At 42.0% G+C, this 21,585-nt stretch overlaps 1 long non-coding RNA gene across 1 annotated transcript in view; it reads right to left on the bottom strand.

The window, feature by feature from the left end:
- Nucleotides 1–19,229: 19,229 nt before the first annotated feature.
- Nucleotides 19,230–21,585, bottom strand: part of LOC134489337 (uncharacterized) — a 31,697-nt gene continuing 29,341 nt past the window's right edge. Inside the window, exon 2 of the long non-coding RNA XR_010067105.1 lies at nt 19,230–19,810. This is a non-coding gene — a long non-coding RNA (uncharacterized LOC134489337). The remainder of the gene's footprint in view (nt 19,811–21,585) is intronic.

Below are 21,585 nucleotides of genomic sequence, written 5' to 3'. Positions count from 1 at the left end.
CTAGAGTGCAACACTTGTTTTGTCCAATCAGTAGATGCTGGTTTTCCTTTATTTTTGCTGTCTATAAAAGTGTGAGAATCTCACTTTTATAGACAGCAAAAAGGGAGAGAATCTCTCCCTTTGCTCTGAAAGGGAGAGAAGCAGATGCATAAAAGGCCTATCAAGCAACCTTCATGGAAGGCTGGGTGTTTGCTATCATAGCCCACCCCCCCACAATGAACTTTTCCTATATCCTAAAATCAATACTACCTATATATTCAAACAGATACTAATAACTAGCATAATTATATTGACTTTGTTGCTTACAATTCTCTCTGTTTTATTGTCTTTACTTGTTCTTCCTATTTCTCCCTTTTACATCTAGTGATTTGGCTATCTTGTTTAAAAAGGGAATTTCTCATTAAAACATTCCTTACCTGCAAGGGAGGTGGGGATTTTCACATGCTTTTGTTCAGTTCTGGACTTTGGGCAGGAAAAATGTTTTCTTTCCCATATGTTCCTACAGCTGGACCAACTACAGGGCGTCAGGAGCTCATCCTGATTGTTGACAACTTCCTATAATTATTTTTACTGAAGAACACTTAAAAGAAGTATCTGCCAGTAAGATAAAATCACCATGGCTGCTAATTTGCTATGCTTGAGAAGGTTGGTCAGTAGAGAGAGTTTTTGCCTTGCAGGGATGCCAGAGACAAACAAAACATTTATATATTTCATGCATAATGATTCTGTCCATCTACAGAGATTCTGCTTATGGTCTTGTCCTCCTGCAAGTTGAGAGGAGCATGGGCCAGAAAAGGCTTTCTTGGTCTTGACCTTGGCATTGTGGAATACATGGAGGAACACAGAGATAATTGTAGTTTTGGTTCTGTTGCTCTTGGCATTCCATTCTTTTTAAGTGGACATTTCTGATGGTGACGAGGCAGCCTTTAGGTTTTGATACTATTTTATTGGTGCATTTATTTTACGCTTTATTTATTTTTTTACTTCGTAAACCACTCGGAGTCTACATAGCTGGGTAATATAAACATTTTGGTAATAAATCAATATCCATGAAGAGCACAAAACCTACACACATAGGTGTCTCTTCTCAGATGGTAATGTTCAACATGTCAATGTGAGGGGGAAGAGACACAGATGAATGGCAGTTTCAAGGGCAGGGCAAACAGCACAGCCCTCCCATCTTGCCTATAAATGGATCGCTCATTATGTGTAGAATGTGAGAAAGAAAATACAGTTCCTCATAGAGCAGCCCATTGTAACAAAAAGTTGGACAACATCCCATCTACAACTATAGAGCTTCCCCAAATGGGAGAATAAGAGGGGGAAGAGAGTTCTTGAAGCCAAAATGGAAGCTTGAAGGCTTTTGGGGTAAGACAGCTGTACCTTTATTCTTTTCAGGCAAGGGGTGACCCATTATGATGACTCATGACACTCTGCGAATGCTGGAAGGGATTGGAGAAAAAGCTGTAATGAATAATAGTGTCACTGGCAGCAAAAGCCTCACTGTCCCTCTTTCACTATAGGTGGAGCAAACGATTTTTTGCGGGAATGCCAGAAACTACAGTCTTATGCTTGTCCCTCTTGGCATATCAAGAAAGCATTTGCTGTTTTCAAACTTGAGCTCTGTTATTGCTGAGGAAACATCTACCTGACTGAGCTGCTAAAGTAAAGTAACTAGTGAGAGAAAGGAGGGGGAAAGCAGCAACAAGGAATGAAATCAGACTTTTTCTGCCAGGAAAAGATAAAGTGGATTAGAGGAACGATGAAGAAAACACACACACTTCTCAATTTTCCAGAACCCTCTTTGGCTATAGGAATGGCTTCTCTGCATACACCTCTCCAGTGGGGGGGAGGGGGAGGGGAGAGAGGCTGTTATTGATACATACGGCCTGTTTTCCAACTGTCTTTTACAACATGTTCAATTAGCCTCGAAGTCAGTGTTTACAGTCATTTGCTTCCATCTGCCATCCTTTCTTATTTCCACCCACTTCATAATACTACAAGGTCACTAATCAAAACACCAGTGCTCGTTTTTTCCAGTATGTATAGGCAAAGAGAGTATTTTTTTATCCTTGAACAGTCTTGAAAAGATTAAGCTTTGCTCCCCTTCCTCCCAGGTGTTTCCATAGATACAGTAAGTCTTTTAGATAATTGAATAATAGTTTCTGAACTGAGCACAGGGTGTACCTCTCTGGCACCCAGCTTTTCCTGAATTAACCTTTTCATAAAGTGGCAGCTCCTTTATTCTGACCCAGTTTGGAACGGCAGGATAGGAAGAGGTTGCAAATCTACTGGGTATCCTCCTTTATCAATGGTGCAATCCTGTGCATGCTGGCTCAGGAGTAAAGTTCATGGTGTTCAGAGCCACTTATTCCTTGGTTAAGTGGGTTTAGGACTTCAACCTTCATATTAAATTTAAGCTTCAGCAAAAGCCAAGGCAGCCAAACATCCAGTAATATAATTACTGTTCAGGTTGAAGAAAAAAGGAATTTCTAGTTGGAAAGAAACCCATTAGAATCCATATTCATTCTCCTCCTGAACATGTCAGTAAATTGAGTTTTAGATAGGAAAAAAGGGAATAGGTGCATTTCAGACTCCATACAGACTGCATGATCTCTGCAATATTAACTTGAATAAAGTTATCCAATGATTAAAATATTCAAATATTTTCTAGCAATATTGCAGGATTAGTAGCTCTGGTTCAATAGCGGAAGCCAACTCACCTCTCAGAAGAGACGAGGGATGGATTGGTTCTTACCTTGAAATGGTATTTTCATTTGTGTTGTGATTGCCTTTTCGTATTATTATAAACTGGTCACAGAGAAAAGGGAAACACTTTTGAATCAATATGTGAAGTGAAAACAATGTTTTGGCTGCATCACATAAAGTGTTATTGGTCAAAACAACAGAAAGAAATTGAGACAACATAGGTTCTTAGCACCACAATTCAACATTTAGAAAGCACCTGTTATAAGTAATCGTTTGATTATTATTTTTTCTGATATTCTAATATACATTATGAAAGGTTCCCAGATTTCTAGAAACTTCAGTCCACATTTAGTAAACTGGTGAAGAGGATGTAATAATTCTGTAGGATCTGGCCATAGTGTATATGTTATAAGAGGACATGTGAAGACCTCTATGTCAGCACGGGTTATCTTCTGAGATGACATTCAGTCTTCTGTGGTGTGCTGTGAGCAAGGTGGAGAAGGCCAAAAGAAAAAAACAAACTGGGGTGTAATTAATATGTAATATGTTACGAAAGTGAATAAAGGAAACATTATACCAAGTACTTCCAAATGATCCAGATTAACAATCTATGAAAGCTTTAGCCATCGATAAACTCAAAAACATAAATATTTTTGTCAACATTGCTCTTTTTGCCCTTAAAACGGAAGATTAGCAAACTGACAATCAATAAAAAAAACCTTGCAATTTGTCATCAGTCACAAATGAAAAAGGAAACTGCCATTTAAAAACGAAACTGATCAATTTCCAAATATTTCAAAAAAGTTTTATTTATTGTAATGTCTCAAATGGTTATATTTTAATCAGCTTTTTTCTCCAGCCATTCCATTTCAGAAGACTCTGTTCAAGAAGGATTGCCACAGTATATTATATAACCAAGAATTTTCAGCTGCAAAAGGGAAGTCTCTGGCTCCAAGCTTTCAGGAAAGGGTCTGTGGTCCATGAGCATCATATAACTGATTGCAGATCCACCATGGTCTTGTTTCGTAACAGATGATCTTTAACTTCAGCTGTGTAAATGTACCTGCTCTGCTTCTTCACAGCAACTTCCATGAAAGCCAACTTCCTGGCTCAATTGTTGTCTCTAGTCTTAAACTAATCCTTCTATAACTAAGGGAGTGGACACTTACTACCAATTAACTCTGTTTTGGAGTGCTGGAAAAAAAATGGGGGCACTTTAACCTCTCCATGTTGACAGGGAAGAACTGTTCAGCTTCAGCCACCTTGTGGTTTCAATAGTAAATCAAGCCTAACATATTGAATATGAGTTTGTTACCATAAAGACTCTTAGTGTAGCAGTGATTTCCTCCACCAACCCAGTGTGATTCATCATTCTTCTAGCTTGTTCAGTGAGAGGTTGTGGCAGCATTCAGCTTATTTGTTCACAGTTGTTTTGCAAACCTTCCCCATCAACTTTGGGTGGCTGGACCAGAGGAAATGGAGTGTGTAGCCCCATCTCGCTCCTAAGGATTTTTCAGACGGCCTCAAAGAGAGTTATAGCTGCCATAATTTTCCATTAGGTAAGCAAGGTGGGACGCGGTGGCGCTGCGGGTTAAACCGCTGAGCTGTCGATCGGAAGGTCGGCGGTTCGAAACCGCGCAGCGGGGTGAGCTCCCGTTGCTCGTCCCAGCTTCTGCACACCAAGCAGTTCGAAAACATGCAAATGTGAGTAGATTAATTGGTACCGCTTCGGCAGGAAGGTAACGGCGTTCCGTGAGTCATGCTGGCCACATGACCCAGAAGTGTCCTATGGACAACGCCGGCTCCAAGGCTTTGAAACAGAGATGAGCACCGCCCCCTAGAGTCGGACACGACTGGACTTTACGTCAAGGGAAACCTTTACCTTTACCTTTAAGCAAGGTGAACTCAGTGTCTATCATTCTAAGATGCATAAACAATTTAATATTTTCTAAACTGGAGTGGGATGTCAAGCATACAGCTGACTCAAAAGGATCAGTTATGCTTCCTAAACAGCAGAATACCAGCAAAGTACACAAGACATGACTGAAGCCAAAATCTTATAGAGGAAGGAGGTGTCATGTTCTGTAATACTTGAAACTGTTTTCTTTGGGCAGAAGGCTGGTATAGATTGACTGTTACAACAATACAAGTCTTTGTTGTATTGAATGTAACCAGGTTTTCTTAAAAGGGATTGATGTAGTACCACATCTCTCTTTGCTGTATTGAAGCTGAAAGATCCCTGTGTTGGAATGGACAAGCAGTGGGGATCTAGCTATATGAACAAAGCTTGCATTCTTCAATATCAACAGCATAAGCAAGGCAAGAGGCAAATCACAATGGGAGGCTTCAAACCATGATACTGAGTAACTACTGACTGTGGTCAGGAGACAACAATGCCCTTTTATTTGCTCTAATAAAATGAATTGGTCAATAAGAAGCAAGGAAAAATGCACAATTTTGAATGAAGGAACCATGCAAAATATTAAGCAGCCCTGAGATTTTTTTTTAAAGTGTCATATACAGTATTCACTCCAAATAATTTCCATGATTAAGTTTAAGATGTTTAACATGAGACAACTTAATTATAATATTATTTAAAGAACCATGCTAACCCTTCACATATGATAAATGTTACCTGAAGAGCCCTTAACTTTCATTCACAAAACAGATAGTTGCTGCATGTTATACCGTAAGTATTGATCTCTGCATCCTCCATGCTAATTCACTAGTGCCATGAACCCTGACTATAAAAAGCATTCAACCTTCCATAATGTCAGAAGAGAATGGCAAGCAGCCCTGAATATGAAACGCATAGTCTGAGTTCACATATCACATTAAACTGTAATGTGGTTTGTTTGGTTTGGGTCTGCATGTAGAGAGAACCTAATAAGCCACCCACTATGACTTCTTCTTCAGCAAAGGATCGTTACCTTGTCGTGGTGCTGGAGCTTGAGCACCTCAATGATGCCATGAGCTAAACCATGAAGGGCCATCCAAGACGGGAAGGTTATGACAGAGAGGCCAGACTAAATGCGATCCCTGGGGAAGGTAATGGCAACCCACCCCAGTATTCTTGCCGTGAAAACTAAATGGATCAGTACAACCAGAGATATGTCGGTATACCATTGGAAGATGAGACCCCCAGGTCGGAAGATGGTCAACATGCTACTGGGGAGGAACAGAGGATGAGTGTCATGTTCACCATTTCAATGTTCTGTTAACATCGTAACGTTTCACATGTCAAACCTTTAATCCGTGTATTACATGCTTGAACGTTTGCTGGTATTTTCCATTATTGCTGTGTTCTTTATTTTGCTACTTTGGAATGTATGTTTGGGTTTGCAACTCTGTTCAAGGTTACTTTCCCAGGCAGATGTAACGGTTGCTAGCACCTGGGAGGGGGTGGTTGCTAACGAGCGCTCGGGGCGGGACTGGGTTGGAAGCAAGGCTTTTAAGTTTGTATTTGGCGCGCTTTTGCTCATTCTCAGCTTTCTCTGTATTTGCATACTATTCCTTTAATAAATCGGTTATCTTTAAGCCCGGGCTTGTGAGACTGAGTATTTGGGATTAGGCAACCATTACATAAAGCTGAGAATCATTTATATCATCTTCCGCTAGCTCCATCCAAGTTTGGGTAAAGGGGAGCACTAGCGATGACAGAACCTCAACTACGCGAGAGTGATGGGAGCGAAGAAGAGCCGGACTCGACAAAGACCCTGGTAGCTCCGAGTTCGCGAGCCCAAAGGGCAGCACGTCGAGATAAGCGGGATGCCCAATTGGATGATCTATTGTTGGCAGTGCAGGGTGCTACAAGGGGTGAACTCCAACCCGAGGTGGAAGCAAGAATGGGGAGGGAATCACCACAGCCATCCTGGGAACATGAAATCCCCTTATCACCGAGGGTGGTAGTGACCACTGGACCCTTAGAAGAGCCTGTCACCCCTGCCCGCATGAAAGCAATAGAGGATAAAATGGATATGATAGTGGCCCTCCTGAAGGATATCCCCAGAGGGTTGGGGTCCCTGCAGGAAGATTGGGAGGAAGACCCCACCCAACTGGCTAACCCGAGAGAGAGGTCCCCGTCACTCAGGGGAAGAAGTAGGACTCGGACTTCCCGACAATCGAGGGGAAGGGAGTCGAGAGCAACCAGGGATCGGCCACCACTGGGGGCTCGACGTGCGTTGACGTTTGCGGAGCCACACAGCCGGCGGAACCGATAAGAACCCTTCCACCGTTTGGGGTAAAGTTTGATGGCGACCCTACCAAGCTCTCTTTTTTCATTACCAATGCTAGACATTATATGGAAGATTGGGGGCGATGTTTTCGTTCAGAACAGGGTAAAATTAATATTATTGCCAACAAGCTGAAGGGGAGGGCAGCGGATTGGTATGTGCAATTATGCCAAACAGAAGCTAAGGAGTTAGAGGACTTTGATGAGTTTCTGTGGGCACTAAAACAGCATTTTGAAGACCCCTTGGCCCAAGAGGGAGCGAAAAGGGCGCTGAAAAAACTTTATCAGGGAACCCTCTCCGTCGCAGACTACGCTTTGGAATTTAAAGCCCTGGCGGGAAAGGTGGAGGATTGGTCCCAGTCAACTTTAATGGAAATGTTTAAACAAGGACTGGAAACGGAAGTCCTTCGGTGGGCTTTGTGTCGGGACGATCCCAAAACGTTGAATGGGTGGATACAGTTGGCGGGCAGCGTGGAAAACACTCTAGAAACGTTTGCCCATAGCAAGGAACTGAAGCAGGGCAGAGCAAGTAAAGGGGCTCGTGCCATGGGATTTTCAAGCCGCCCTAAAACGAAAAGTTGGGAGGAAGAAAGAGAACGACAATTTGCGAAAGGTGCCTGAGATGCGGGAAGGAAGGGCATCGTGCCACTTCGTGCCCGAAAAGCAGACCGGAGGAACGGCCAGGGAAATCGTCGGGAAAATTGGCATCATTACCGCGTAAGATGAGGGCTGCCTGCGCAGAAGTCGACCCTTCAGACCTCCCATTTGGGGAAGAGGAGGAGGAATTACAGTTCGACCAGCCGGCGGGAAAAGGCTACCACCTGCTCTGAAGGGCGCCATTGGGCAGGTGGAAGAAACCGGGCGCGACCACGATTCGGTGAGTGGGAATTTTCCTACACTGACTGTCAAATTGAAATTGGGATCTAGAACCAAAACTGTGGAAGTCTGGGCTATGCTAGATTCGGGTTGTTCACGTTCGCTAATGCATCCCGATGTTGTAGCTGCCTTAGAACTGCCCACGTTCCCTTTGCAACGGCCAATGATCTTCACACAATTGGATGGAACTATGGCTGGGGGAAAAGCAGTCACCCACTCCACAGGACTGGTGGCTTTGCAAATGGGTACCCATTGGGAGAAATTACCTTTTGTCATAGCTCCAGTGGGGGGTCCTTTAGTCATTTTGGGAATGCCTTGGTCGTACAACAAAACCCTTTTATCGACTGGCTGCATAGAACTGTAACGTTTGCTGATGGATTTTATAAAGCACCAGAAAAAGACTTATTGGAGGACATTGAGGGTGGACGGGTGGCTACCACCACTGTACAAACACTTGAACCCCTAGAAGGACTGCCCAAGCAATACCAAGATTTTGCAGATGTGTTTGGAGAGAAGGAAGCAGATCGCTTACTGCCTCACCGAAAGACAGACTGTGCCATTGAATTTCTGCCCAATGCGAAATTACCTCACCCAAAAATCTATGCCATGTCTCCTAAAGAGCTGGCTACACTGAGGGAATTCATTGACAAAAACCTAGCTAGGGGTTTCATTGAGCCAGCAAACTCCCCGGTGGGGGCACCTGTTCTCTTTAGACCAAAAAAGGATGGTTCTTTGAGACTATGTACCGATTTCCGCGGGCTCAATGCAGTATCAATATTAAATAAATATCCTTTACCCCTCATCAAAGATATGTTATCACATCTGGCCAGAGGCAAAATCTTCTCAAAATTAGATTTAAGGGAAGCCTATTTTCGCATTTGCATAAGGGAAGGGGATGAGTGGAAAACAGCGTTTAACTGTCCTCTCGGGGCTTTCCAATATGAAGTGTTGCCTTTTGGTTTGTCTGGGGCACCTGAGGTTTTTATGCAACTCATCAATGAGGTCTTGCATGACCACCTATTTAAAGGGGTATTAGTGTATTTGGATGATGTATTGATTTATACTGAAACCATGGCAGAACATATTCACTTGGTACGTCAAGTGCTTGCTAAACTGAGAAAAGCAGAGTTGTATGCGAAACTGTCTAAGTGTGCCTTCCATCAATCACAAATTGATTACCTGGGATATAGAATTTCAGCAAAGGGCATTGAGATGGACCCTGCCAAGGTTGAAGCCATTTTGGCATGGGAACCTCCCCGTACCAGGCGGCAATTACAAAGTTTCCTTGGATTCGCCAACTTCTATAGGGCATTTGCCCAAAATTTTGCTGAAACTGCCCTTCCCCTTACTGAACTATTAAAAACTAAAGCTCAGGGGGATATGCGACGTTCAAAGACCCCAGGAGCGCTCCTTAAATGGACCCCAGCCTGCCAACAAGCATTCGATGCGCTCAAACAGACTTTCACCACTGAACCTATTTTGCAGCATCCTGACCCAACTAAACCTTTCGTAGTGCAGGTTGATGCCTCTGATTTCTCCATCGGAGCACTTCTGCTTCAAGCAGACCAATCTGGCACTTTAAAACCTTGTGCCTACCTCTCTCACAAGTTCACAGAAACAGAGAGAAGGTGGCATGTTTGGGAGAAAGAGGCGTTTGCTGTCAAAACGGCCCTGGAAACCTGGCGTCACTTATTAGAAGGGGCTTCCCACCCTTTCAAAGTGTGGACTGATCATAAGAACCTGGAAGCATTAAGCACCAGTCGGAAACTCAGCCCCAAACAACTTCGATGGGCTGAATTTTTCAGTCGCTTTGATTTCACACTCAAGTTTATACCAGGCAGGAAAAACTTTTTAGCAGATGCTTTATCACGCAGACCCCAAGATGCTGGACCTGGGCCAACGGTGCAGGGTACTGTATGGACGGAAAAGCAATTGAGTTTGGCAGCTGTAACACGCAGTCAGACGCAAGCGCAACAGGCTCAACACCAGACCGCTCCGCCTCCCTCCCGTCCGGCACGTTTGCCAATTCCATCAGACTTGAAACAACAGTTGCTTTTCCACCTGAAATCTGACACTTGGTTACAGGCAAACTTAAACACTGTAACTTTTACTGAGGACTTTGCCTGGCGAAACGATCATCTGTATGTCCCTGAGGCTTTACGAAAGACGATCCTCCAGCGCTGCCATGACGATAAGTTGGCTGGACATTTTGGGTACCTTAAAACCCTTCACCTCATCAGACGTCAATTCTGGTGGCCAACTCTTCTGAAAGACCTTAAAGCTTATGTGGCTGCTTGCCCTGTGTGCGCAACAACCAAGCGCAAAACTGGCAAGCCTCAAGGCTTTCTGCAACCTGTGGCAACCCCTTCCTACCCATGGCAGGACATATCCATGGATTTTATTGTCGACCTCCCACCCAGTCAACGAAAAACAGTCATTTGGGTGGTAAAGGACTTTTTCTCAAAACAAGCGCATTTTATCCCATGCGCTTCCATCCCCACCGCGCAACAGCTGGCACGCCTATTCCTCGTACACATGTACCACCTTCACGGAATCCCCGCCCGTTTGGTGAGTGACAGGGGCTCACAATTTACGTCACAGTTTTGGCGGGCATTTTTAAAACTGATTGGCACCGAACAAGCCCTCTCCACTGCATGGCATCCGGAGACGGATCTACTGAGGCTGTTAATTCAACACTAGAACAATATTTGCGGGCATTCGTCAATTATCAACAGGACAACTGGGTGGACCTGCTCCCGTTTGCTGAAGTTGCCTATAACAACGCTGTACATCAAAGCACTGGACAAGTTCCTTTTAAAACTGTCTTTGGCCGTGAGTTCGTCCCGATACCAGAACTCCCGCATCCACAATCACTGCCAGCCTCTCTCACTGACTGGGCTGAAACTCTAAAAGACTCATGGCAAAACATTCAATGAGCCCTTTGCCATGCCCAAACTACCTATAAAAGACATGCAGATGCCAAACGCTCCCCCCAACCTACGTTTGCTGTGGGGGATAAAGTCTATCTATCCACAAAATTCATCAAATCACCACAACCCTCGAAAAAACTTGGTCCTAAATTTGTTGGTCCTTTCCCTATTATTGCACAAATTAACCCTGTAACTTTCAAACTTGATCTGCCCCATAAACGTTTGCATCCTGTTTTCCATTGCAGCTTACTCAAACCGTACCTGCAGTCGGACCGCTGGCATCCCCAGCCGACCTCACCACCTCCCATCATGATCGATAACCAACAACACTTAGAAGTCAAGGAAATCCTTGACTCATGCCGCCAGCGCTCCACTTTGCAGTATCTCATCCGTTGGAAACATTTTCCTCATCCTGAAGGGGTTTCTGGTCACGATGTTCGCTCTCCCAACCTTGTTGCTCGTTTTCACTCTGCCTATCCGGACAAGCCAGCTCCTTAGCATTTTTTTTAGGGGGGCGATATGTCATGTTCACCACTTCAATGTTCTGTTAACATCGTAACGTTTCACATGTCAAACCTTTAATCCGTGTATTACATGCTTGAACGTTTGCTGGTATTTTCCATTATTGCTGTGTTCTTTATTTTGCTACTTTGGAATGTATGTTTGGGTGTGCAACTCTGTTCAAGGTTACTTTCCCAGGCAGATGTAACGGTTGCTAGCACCTGGGAGGGGGTGGTTGCTAACGAGCGCTCAGGGCGGGACTGGGTTGGAAGCAAGGCTTTTAAGTTTGTATTTGGCGCGCTTTTGCTCATTCTCAGCTTTCTCTGTATTTGCATACTATTCCTTTAATAAATCGGTTATCTTTAAGCCCGGGCTTGTGAGACTGAGTATTTGGGATTAGGCAACCATTACAATGAGTTCAACTAGCCTCAGATGTTATGACGCAGCTAGCTCAAAGCCGAAAGGACGGCTAGCGGCCGACGGTGCTGGTGGTGAACGGCGAATCCGATGTTCTAAGGATCAACACACCATTGGAACCTGGAATGTAAGATCTATGAGCCAGGGCAAATTGAATGTGCTTATTGGTGAGATGTCAAGATTAAAGATAGACATTCTGGGCGTCAGTGAACTGAAATGGACTGGAATGGGCCACTTCACATCAAATGACCACCAGACCTACTACTGTGGACAAGAGGACCACAGAAGAAATGGAGTAGCCTTCATAATTAATCGTAAAGTGGCTAAACCAGTGCTTGGATACAATCCAAAAAATGATAGAATGATCTCAATTCAAATTCAGGGCAAGCCATCTAACATCACAGTGATCCAAATATACGCCCCAACCACAGATGCTGAAGAAGCTGAAGTAGAGCAGTTCTATGAGGATCTGCAGCACCTACTGGACAACACACCTAAAAGAGATGTTATTTTCATCATGGAAGACTGGAATGCTAAGGTGGGCAGTCAAATGACACCTGGAATTACAGGTAAGCATGGCCTGGGAGAACAAAATGAAGCAGGACATAGGCTGATAGAATTTTGCCAAGACAACTCACTCTGCATAACAAGCACTCTCTTCCAGCAACCTAAGAGACAGCTTTATACATGGACTTCCCCAGGAGGACAACACCGAAATCAGATTGACTACATCCTTTGTAGCCAAAGGTGGCGGACATCTATACAGTCGGTAAAAACAAGACCTGGAGCTGACTGTAGTTCAGTTCATGAACTTCTTCTTGCACAATTTAGGATCAGACTAAAGAGATTAGGGAAGACCCACAGATCAGCTAGATATGAGCTCACTAATATCCCTAAGGAATATGCAGTGGAGGTGAAGAATCGATTTAAGGGACTGGACTTAGTAGATAGGGTCCCGGAAGAACTATGGACAGAAGTCTGCAACATTGTTCAAGAGGCGCCAACAAAATACATCCCAAAGAAAGAGAAAACCAAGAAGGCAAAATGGCTGTCTGCTGAGACACTAGAAGTAGCCCAAGAAAGAAGGAAAGCAAAAGGCAACAGTGATAGGGGGAGATATGCCCAATTAAATGCAAAATTCCAGAGGTTAGCCAGAAGAGATAAGGAATTATTTTTAAACAAGCAATGCGTGGAAGTGGAAGAAGACAATAGAATAGGAAGGACAAGAGACCTCTTTCAGAAAATTAGAAACATTGGAGGTAAATTCCAAGCAACAATGGGTATGATCAATAACAAAGATGGCAAGGACCTAACAGAAGAAGAAGAGATCAAGAAAAGGTGGCAAGAATATATGGAAGACCTGTATAGGAAGGATAACAATATCAGGGATAGCTTTGACGGTGTGGTCAGTGAGCTAGAGCCAGACATCCTAAAGAGTGAGGTTGAATGGGCCTTAAGAAGCATTGCTAATAGCAAGGCAGCAGGAGACGATGGCATCCCAGCTGAACTGTTCAAAATCTTGCAAGATGATGCTGTCAAGGTATTGCATGCTATATGCCAGCAAATTTGGAAAACACAAGAATGGCCATCAGAGTGGAAAAAATCAACTTATATCCCCATACCAAAAAAGGGAAACACTAAAGAATGTTCAAACTATCGAACAGTGGCACTCATTTCACATGCCAGTAAGGTAATGCTCAAGATCCTGCAAGGTAGACTTCAACAATTCATGGAGCGAGAATTGCCAGATGTACAAGCTGGGTTTAGAAAAGGCAGAGGAACTCGGGACCAAATTGCCAATATCCGCTGGATAATGGAAAAAGCCAGGGTGTTTCAGAAAAACATCTATTTCTGTTTTATTGACTATTCTAAAGCCTTTGACTGTGTGGACCATAACAAATTGTGGTAAGTTCTTAGTGGTATGGGGATACCAAGTCATCTTGTCTGCCTCCTGAAGAATCTGTATAACGACCAAGTAGCAACAGTAGGAACAGACCACGGAACAACGGACTGGTTTAAGATTGGGAAAGGAGTATGGCAGGGCTGTATCCTCTCACCCTGCCTATTCAACTTGTACACAGAACACATCATGCGACATGCTGGGCTTGAGGAATCCAAGGCTGGAGTTAAAATTACGGGAAGAAACATTAACAACCTCAGATATGCAGATGATACCACTTTGATGGCTGAAAGCGAAGAGGAACTGAGCAGCCTTATGATGAAGGTGAAAGAAGAAAGTGCAAAAGCTGGCTTGCAGCTGAACCTCAAAAAAACCAAGATTATGGCAACCAGCTTGATTGATAACTGGCAAATAGAGGGAGGAAATGTAGAAGCAGTGAAAGACTTTGTATTTCTAGGTGCAAAGATTACTGCAGATGCTGACTGCAGTCAGGAAATCAGAAGACGCTTAATCCTTGGGAGAAGAGCAATGACCAATCTCGATAAAATAGTTAAGAGCAGAGACATCACACTGACAACAAAGGTCCGCATAGTTAAAGCAATGGTGTTCCCCGTAGTAACATATGGCTGCGAGAGCTGGACCATAAGGAAGGCTGAGAGAAGGAAGATCGATGCTTTGGAACTGTGGTGTTGGAGGAAAATTCTGAGAGTGCCTTGGACTGCAAGAAGATCAAACCAGTCCATCCTCCAGGAAATAAAGCCAGATTGCTCACTTGAGGGAATGATATTAAAGGCAAAACTGAAATACTTTGGCCACATAATGAGAAGACAGGACACCCTGGAGAAGATGCTGATGCTAGGGAGAGTGGAGGGCAAAAGGAAGAGGGGCCGACCAAGGGCAAGGTGGATGGATGATATTCTAGAGGTGACAGACTCGTCCCTGGGGGAGCTGGGGGTGTTGACGATGGACAGGAAGCTCTGGCGTGGGCTGGTCCATGAGGTCACGAAGAGTCGGAAGTGACTAAACGAATAAACAACAAATGACTTCTTCAATGACCCTTGGTTAACAGAAAGAAGAATTCTAGTTTAACTTAAAAGTACAAACCCAGACATATCATAGAAATGGAAACATAGAAAGGTAACTATAGATCTAGCTCTTTCAGGAGCTGGTATAGAAATGGTGGGACCTGGGACCATGACAAATGTTCATTTATGAAATGTCAAATAAGAAAGGATTCTGGCAATTCAGATGGGCCTACCATATATAGGTGTTTGTTCCTAACTGCTATGATGCCAAAATGATAAAACATGTGTCATGATGTAAGCTGTACTTTTCCAGACTCACATCACAACATTGCACACAAGTACTTCAAGTGCAGAGCATGTGTCAGTGTTGCTCCCTGCTTCTTGCAATTTATCATTGTGAAAATATGAAGTCCTGCTTTGCAGAAAGTTCATAGTCTGGAAACCATCATTCCAGAGGAAAGGAAATTACAACAGATAGCACTTCTCCTTTCCATTGCAATGTTTTCTTGATTGCTGTAAAGAAAGTCTTTTGGGTGGGGCCATTTACCAAATACAGGTAAAAGTCTGTTTTTAAAGAAAATTCCCTCATCATTTCACCACCTAGGGCTACCAGAACTGGATTTCAAAAATCCATTTGGTCAATGCTCTGCCATCAGGTACTCATTCAGACTTTGGCAGCAAGGAACTGGTAGACTTACTACTGCCTGGTGAGGAAAGCTGTGTAGATCTTGTTTTTTATGTGGCATCAAGTCATTTTTGATACCTAGTGACCACACAGATAGATTTTCTCCATGATGATCTATCCCTGACATGTTCCTTTAAATCTACCAACAGTGTACTCATTGCCAATGAAACTGAGTCAATCCAGCTTGCTGCTGGTCGTCCTCTTGATATTACTTGGTTTTTCTCTGCATATGAGGAGACTCAGCCTTTAGGGAATTCAGATTTACTGGATCATTTGGCATGACTTCCAAAGACTTTCTTGTCAGAAGGAAAACAGGTGGTCAAGTCCCCCATCCACTTTTGTTTAACTGGCCACTTCGTTTTTGCAGTTAGTACAGTCTATTAGTACAAGGGTGCTCTGCCTTTACGAGAGGCTTTGTCTTTCTCATGCAGGCCATGCTGATTGGCCCTTCACCCCCATATGAGGAAATTGACTATAGCTGGCTCTGTTATTAAAAGGACTTATCACTTTTCTTTTACTTTTCTTTACTTACTTTTTTCTTTAAATTTGTATTGTTTTTACTTTGTAAATAACTCTTTTAATAAAAATATTTTTAAAAAAATTAATCAAAAGGACTCATTGAGTTTTTATTGAACTAGATCAGGTTTCCCCAAAGTGGTCCATATCAACCCCCCAGGGCTGATGGGACTATCCAAGGGGTCAATAAATGGCTGGGGGTCAAAAGGAGGTCAGTAAATGTCTGGGGGTCAATAGGTGGTCGATAAATGATGGAAGGTCAATTGGGGTCAATTAAATTTTTGGGGTTTCTGTAGAGCTCCACACCAGTCCCTAGTCCGGAAGGTGAGGTGGCTAGTGGTGAGACAGTGTTACCCAGGGTTGGATGGTCAGCCACCAGTGAGAGCAGCCTGGAGTTGTCTATTATTATTATTAGTAGTAGTAGTAGTAGTAGTAGTACTATTAGTTGAAGTAGTATTTGTTAAATTATTTTCATATAATAAATGTTTGGAGGTCAATGAACAATCTGAAACTTCATGAAGGGGTCAATGAGCTGAAGAGTTTGGGGACCCCTGAAATGATGGCCGTTTTCGCCATAAAAATGTCTTCATCCAGTTTCAAAAGCAAGTCCTATACACACAGGTTTATTTTTGCCAGCTACCTGTGTTCATAGAAATATTTGCACTAACAGAACCTGAAATGATTCTGCATTTTGATAAACGGTGCAGCAATACACGATGGCTTTATCTTAGTTTTTAAAACTGATATTGTGGGTTGAAATAAGGTTTAAAATACAGGCAACCAAAAGAACAATGCCACAACGCAACATTAAAAAGTCACATATAAGATAAAACTCTCATTGTAATTGTAACCAGTTAGAACCCTTAGTCAGTCATGGGTTGCCTTATGGTATAATCAGAATAACACAGGAAAGGGAAATCTCACTAATTACTGAGAGAGTTTGGATGTGCACATTATGTAAATGATCTGTATTCAGAAAGAACATATGAGTCTTTTTGGGGGGGGGATTGGAATGCGATCAAAAGCTTGGAACTGAATTTCTTTCATTTATATATTAGCAGGCAATAAGATGGCAATTCTCGGCATAGTTACCTCAATGCATCGAGGCCGCCTTTACAGTAAACATAGGACTGTTTTACAAACCACGTGAAGTGCTACCCCATAATTCATTTAATGAATTCCTTAAACTACCACCCCTCTACAATGTCTAGACATACCATAATTGTCATTCAAGATTCTTACTCTTCCTGTTGCAGTGGCATCCCCAAAGGTTACTGGAGTTCAGATTCAGAAGTACATTTCCCATGCCTCTAATCCAGTGTTTCTCTTCACCTTTATTAAGGGATGATCCATCTGGGATTCACAAAACAGTCTGAGAGTCCCTTTATGTGGCCCATGAGGTCCTTAAGATCAGACTAGTAAAATGTGGCCTCTAATTGTCGAATTTGAGTGACATGGTTTTTTCATCCATTTGAGGTTGCAAAACAAATAAAATCAAGGTGGTAAGCCTCCAATGAGAGCCAGTTTGGTGTAGTGGTTAAACACACTGGACTAGAAACCAGGAGACTATGAATTCTTGGCATAGACTATGAAGCTTGGGCCAGTCACCCAAGAAAGTAAGGACAAAGCGCTTCTGAAAATGTTCCCAAGAAAACTGCAAGGGCTTTTTCAGGCACTTTCCAAGAGTCAAGACGGGCTCAAAATTGTACCTCACTCCCCCAGCCTCCAAGGCACATGGTCTGCTTATTTATGTTTTTTTAAAATACCCCCCAACAGAAAAGGGATAAGAAAATTCCAAAACCACTCCATCTGGCGATGTCAGCTGGTCACTACCACATTCTCTGCAGCCCTTGGCACTCACACAAATCAAATTAATAGCCAATACCACAGACTATTCATTAACTAAGAGCAAATATCAGAATAGGCCATTCTCTAGATCAGATATTTCAGTAGAATTTATAACATAAGTTTAAATGAAAATGTAAAAACATCCTTGACTTGAGAGGCAATGAAATCTTTTGCAGATGATTAGACTACACCATAGTTAGCCACATTAGGATTTATTTGCATCCAGAGACATCTTTGAATTTTCTAACACAGATCTCTCCAATGTAGTCTAAAAACCTATGGGCCTATGGTGGAACGATTTAACTGTACTTTTGAATGTACCTGCTAAATATGCATTTAAGTGTACATATAAGTCCATTGGTCTGGCCTTTACAGAAGCAGCAAAGTAGACATCCTGAAATGAGGCTTAACTAAGTTTCTTGTGAATATATTTCAAATGTTGTTCTTGAAATCTTATGACTTATAAGAAATTTGTTAGTCTGAACAAAACTAAAAAAATGACGGTTAGTATTAGTTACACATCTGAACTGTGGAACAAAGAATTGGAATGTTCAGTCTTAGAAAATCAGCAGGTCTAAGTTTTAAGAAATGTAAAACAAGACTTACTATGATTTAAGAAAAGGTGCTACTAGACTTCTTCCAAGTTTTCACTTACTTATTAATGACCAAATATGTCTAGCAGCTTTCAAGGCTCAAAATGACAATCTCTGTTTACTATCCTTTGACCCTAAAGTTTTCCAAAATTTCAGAGAGGTTACACACCTGCTTTTTAAATAGGCTCAAAAAAAGAAATGTTCAATACTGTTCTTATTCCACAATAAATATAGTTGTTAAAAGCCCAGTGGTAGAACTGAATTAATTCCATAGCTTTGAACTGATACTTTCACCCTGTGACGCTGACTTTTTCACACTGAATTATCTTGTACTCATTTGTTATTATGATTTTCTTTTTATCCTGGGATTTTGTTTGTTTGTTTGTTTGTTTTGGTGGCTTTGAGTCAATCTTGACTCCTGGCGACTGCCTGGACCAGTCCCTACATTTTTCTTGGCAAGATTTCAGAAGTGGTTTGCCCTTGCCTGCTTCTCAGGGCTGAAAGATTGACTGGCCCAAGGTCACCCAGTTGGTTTCGTGCCTAAAGCAGGACTAAAACTCACGGTCACCCAGTTTCTAGCCTGATGCTTTGACCATTACACCAAACTGGCTCTCTCTCTCTAATAATAATAATAATAATAATAATAATAATAATAATAATAATAATATTGCTGTTCCGTTTGCATGCCATCCAGAGAACTGCATTTATTAAGCCATAAGAAAGTATAGTAAGATAAAGTACTTCACTGATATAAAGATGGAAGGGAACAACATACAACAACTGTTTTCACACTTCCATCTTTAGTTTGAACTATCAAGGAAAATTACTGGAAAATAGGCCCAAGTGGAAGAATGCATTGGCCAGCATTCCATTAACAAAGCATTCCATGGAAAATGTCTCCAAATCCTAAAAAAAAACAGTTGTAGACATATGTCTAACTCTGGTATCATGCCTTTGAAAGCAAGAAAGAAAGAAGTCAGACATATTTGGAAGATAGCTGATTTGCATCATGTGGTTTATCGGCTGCAGAATCAGTATAATATGAGTAGGGGGCTAGATGATGAAACAATGGTAGACTTTTTGAATATACTGAGCAAGCTGCTAGGAAGGGATCAATACCCCTCCCACTTTCTTTGGAGGTGGGGATATGCAAGTAATATCCAAGTTCTTCCTATTCAAGGGAGGAGTTTTTGCAGAGCTTCACTCTGACAGTGGCCACAGTTAAAGAAGAAAGGAATTTTAGAATTAAGGATGTTTCTCCCCCTTCACTGAATGGAAGGTCCCCCCTCCCAAAATAAGACATTGTCCTTATGGACACGTAAAAAAATTGCACCACTCCATCTGCAGCAAGTAAAATGAAGCCCTCACCTTGCACATGCTTTGCTGGCGAGGATCAACAATGATGAAACATGAGTGCCAGGAACCATCGGCAGACTTGGCCTTGAGCCGGGCAGCGTAGGCTTTGCTGCTTCTTTGGAGAAATATACAGGAAAATGGGACATCTTGACAGTGAAGGAGAAGCAATCAACAACAGCCCTCCTCTCTAGCATACCATATTAAAGATCTTTTATAAAATCATCTGCCAAAGAAAAAAGAAAGAAAGAAAGCTTTGCTAACAGATTTGTTAACTTTTATTTCAAAAGAAGCTCTTTGGTGCTTTGAAGGAAAGGTTGACTTAATGTTTCTGCTGTCGACAGTTCTTCAGTCATTGCATAAGATACAGGGTTTTTTTTTCTATGGTAATGAATGACAGCTCCACAATTATGGTGACAAAAATAAAGAATAAAAAATGAAAAGCAAGTGAAAGCCTAAATCTTTTACACCGTATGTTTGATTAGCAAATCCTCCTCTCCCCCCACCCCCCTGCAAAAAAGTAATGACAGGATAAACATCCAAGTTGATATTTTTAATTCTTTTGCACTTAACAATCTGTGTATACCAGCAAGATTGAGCTTATACTGTGGAAGTGGTAATTCAAAGAGCTGATTAATAATTAAGCCACTTTCTCAAATTCTTTATCTTAATTGTATTGTATGATGAAATACCTTTGCTCTGTGAGCAATCAAAAGCTCTGAAAGAAAATTGTTTCCCAAAGAGGTTATGTTTTAACCTTTAATCACTGCATCTGAACTGGAGACTTAATGTTTCTGTAAATATTATAACGACAATGGCATTTAATTAGTTTGGCCAAAATGTAGTCTCATTGTTCAGTAACCAAAAGGTTAAGAGTAAAAAACAGGACCTGTTCCTAGATCAGTTACAAAGCTACTGTTTTTCTTGGTAAATAAATCATTATACTGACAGAGGTCCAATTAATAAGCCAGTGCATTTCACAGCATTGGTATTGGTATCAAATGTTGCCATCTAATCATAATAATGTCCTGCAGAAAAATGGTTTCAGGAATAAAATAGACTTTCCAACTATTTCGCTTGCTTGAACGTCTCTAGGATGGTCACATTTCAACAGGAGAAAGCAGCCAAAGCAATTCTGATGTGTTAGACTACAATTCTCATAAGCCCCAGCCAGCATAAACATTGGTTAGGGTATAATGGGAACTGTAATTTAAAACACAGTGAGCCCAGCAGATTGTCTAATTCTGTACTTCAGGCAAGATTTCCCTGCATCCCCCTCCCACCCCCCAGTACTGAAATGCAAGGGCTTTTAAAGTTGAACACAACCTTTTTAACAGACTCAAAAGCTTCTCCAGAATACTAATAGATTGATGTCTCCTACCATGACCAGTCCAAAGAACATCACAGAGATATTCCAGCTTTTCTTCCTGAATAGATTTTATGAGTATGGGAAGAAGAGGGAAAATATTCTCCCTTTCCCCCTATTCCATAAACAAGGCATGGTAACTATAAAATAAATGCATAGTCTAGAAGCAACTTTGTTCCCTTCTAATAAAACTCTTCTTACGTACTTAAGTTGAATTTATCGTACTTCATAAAACATTACGTTCTTGGCCGATACTAGCTGTGGATGTGAATTTGTTTATTTCCAGTCATATAATGCCCGCCGAGCACATGAGGAAAGGTGACGATCCCCCTCGTTATTTGCACAAACACCATGTATGTATATGCATTTTTGATGACATCATCTAAAGCCACAAGTGTTTGGGATAGTCTTAAAATGGTATAATGTGTAAATGAGACTGCAGTGCCTAATTTATATTTGTGCAAAAGACAGAGCTAAGCTGATATGTTACTCCACAGATCAGTTAGCATTTTGGCTCCATCAAAGCAATTTTGCCCATTCCATTCCATTTCATTCCATTCCATTCCATTTTTAATGCTTCATGTTGGGTAAATTTCTGGCTACCTGGAAGGGAATTGTATCCTTTGTTAGAACAT

Source organism: Candoia aspera, chromosome 1 (assembly GCF_035149785.1).
Source record: "Candoia aspera isolate rCanAsp1 chromosome 1, rCanAsp1.hap2, whole genome shotgun sequence".
NCBI classification, from domain to species: domain Eukaryota; kingdom Metazoa; phylum Chordata; class Lepidosauria; order Squamata; family Boidae; genus Candoia; species Candoia aspera.
The sequence above is the reverse complement of the archived record's forward strand: the minus strand, read 5'-3'. Positions and strand labels throughout refer to the sequence as shown.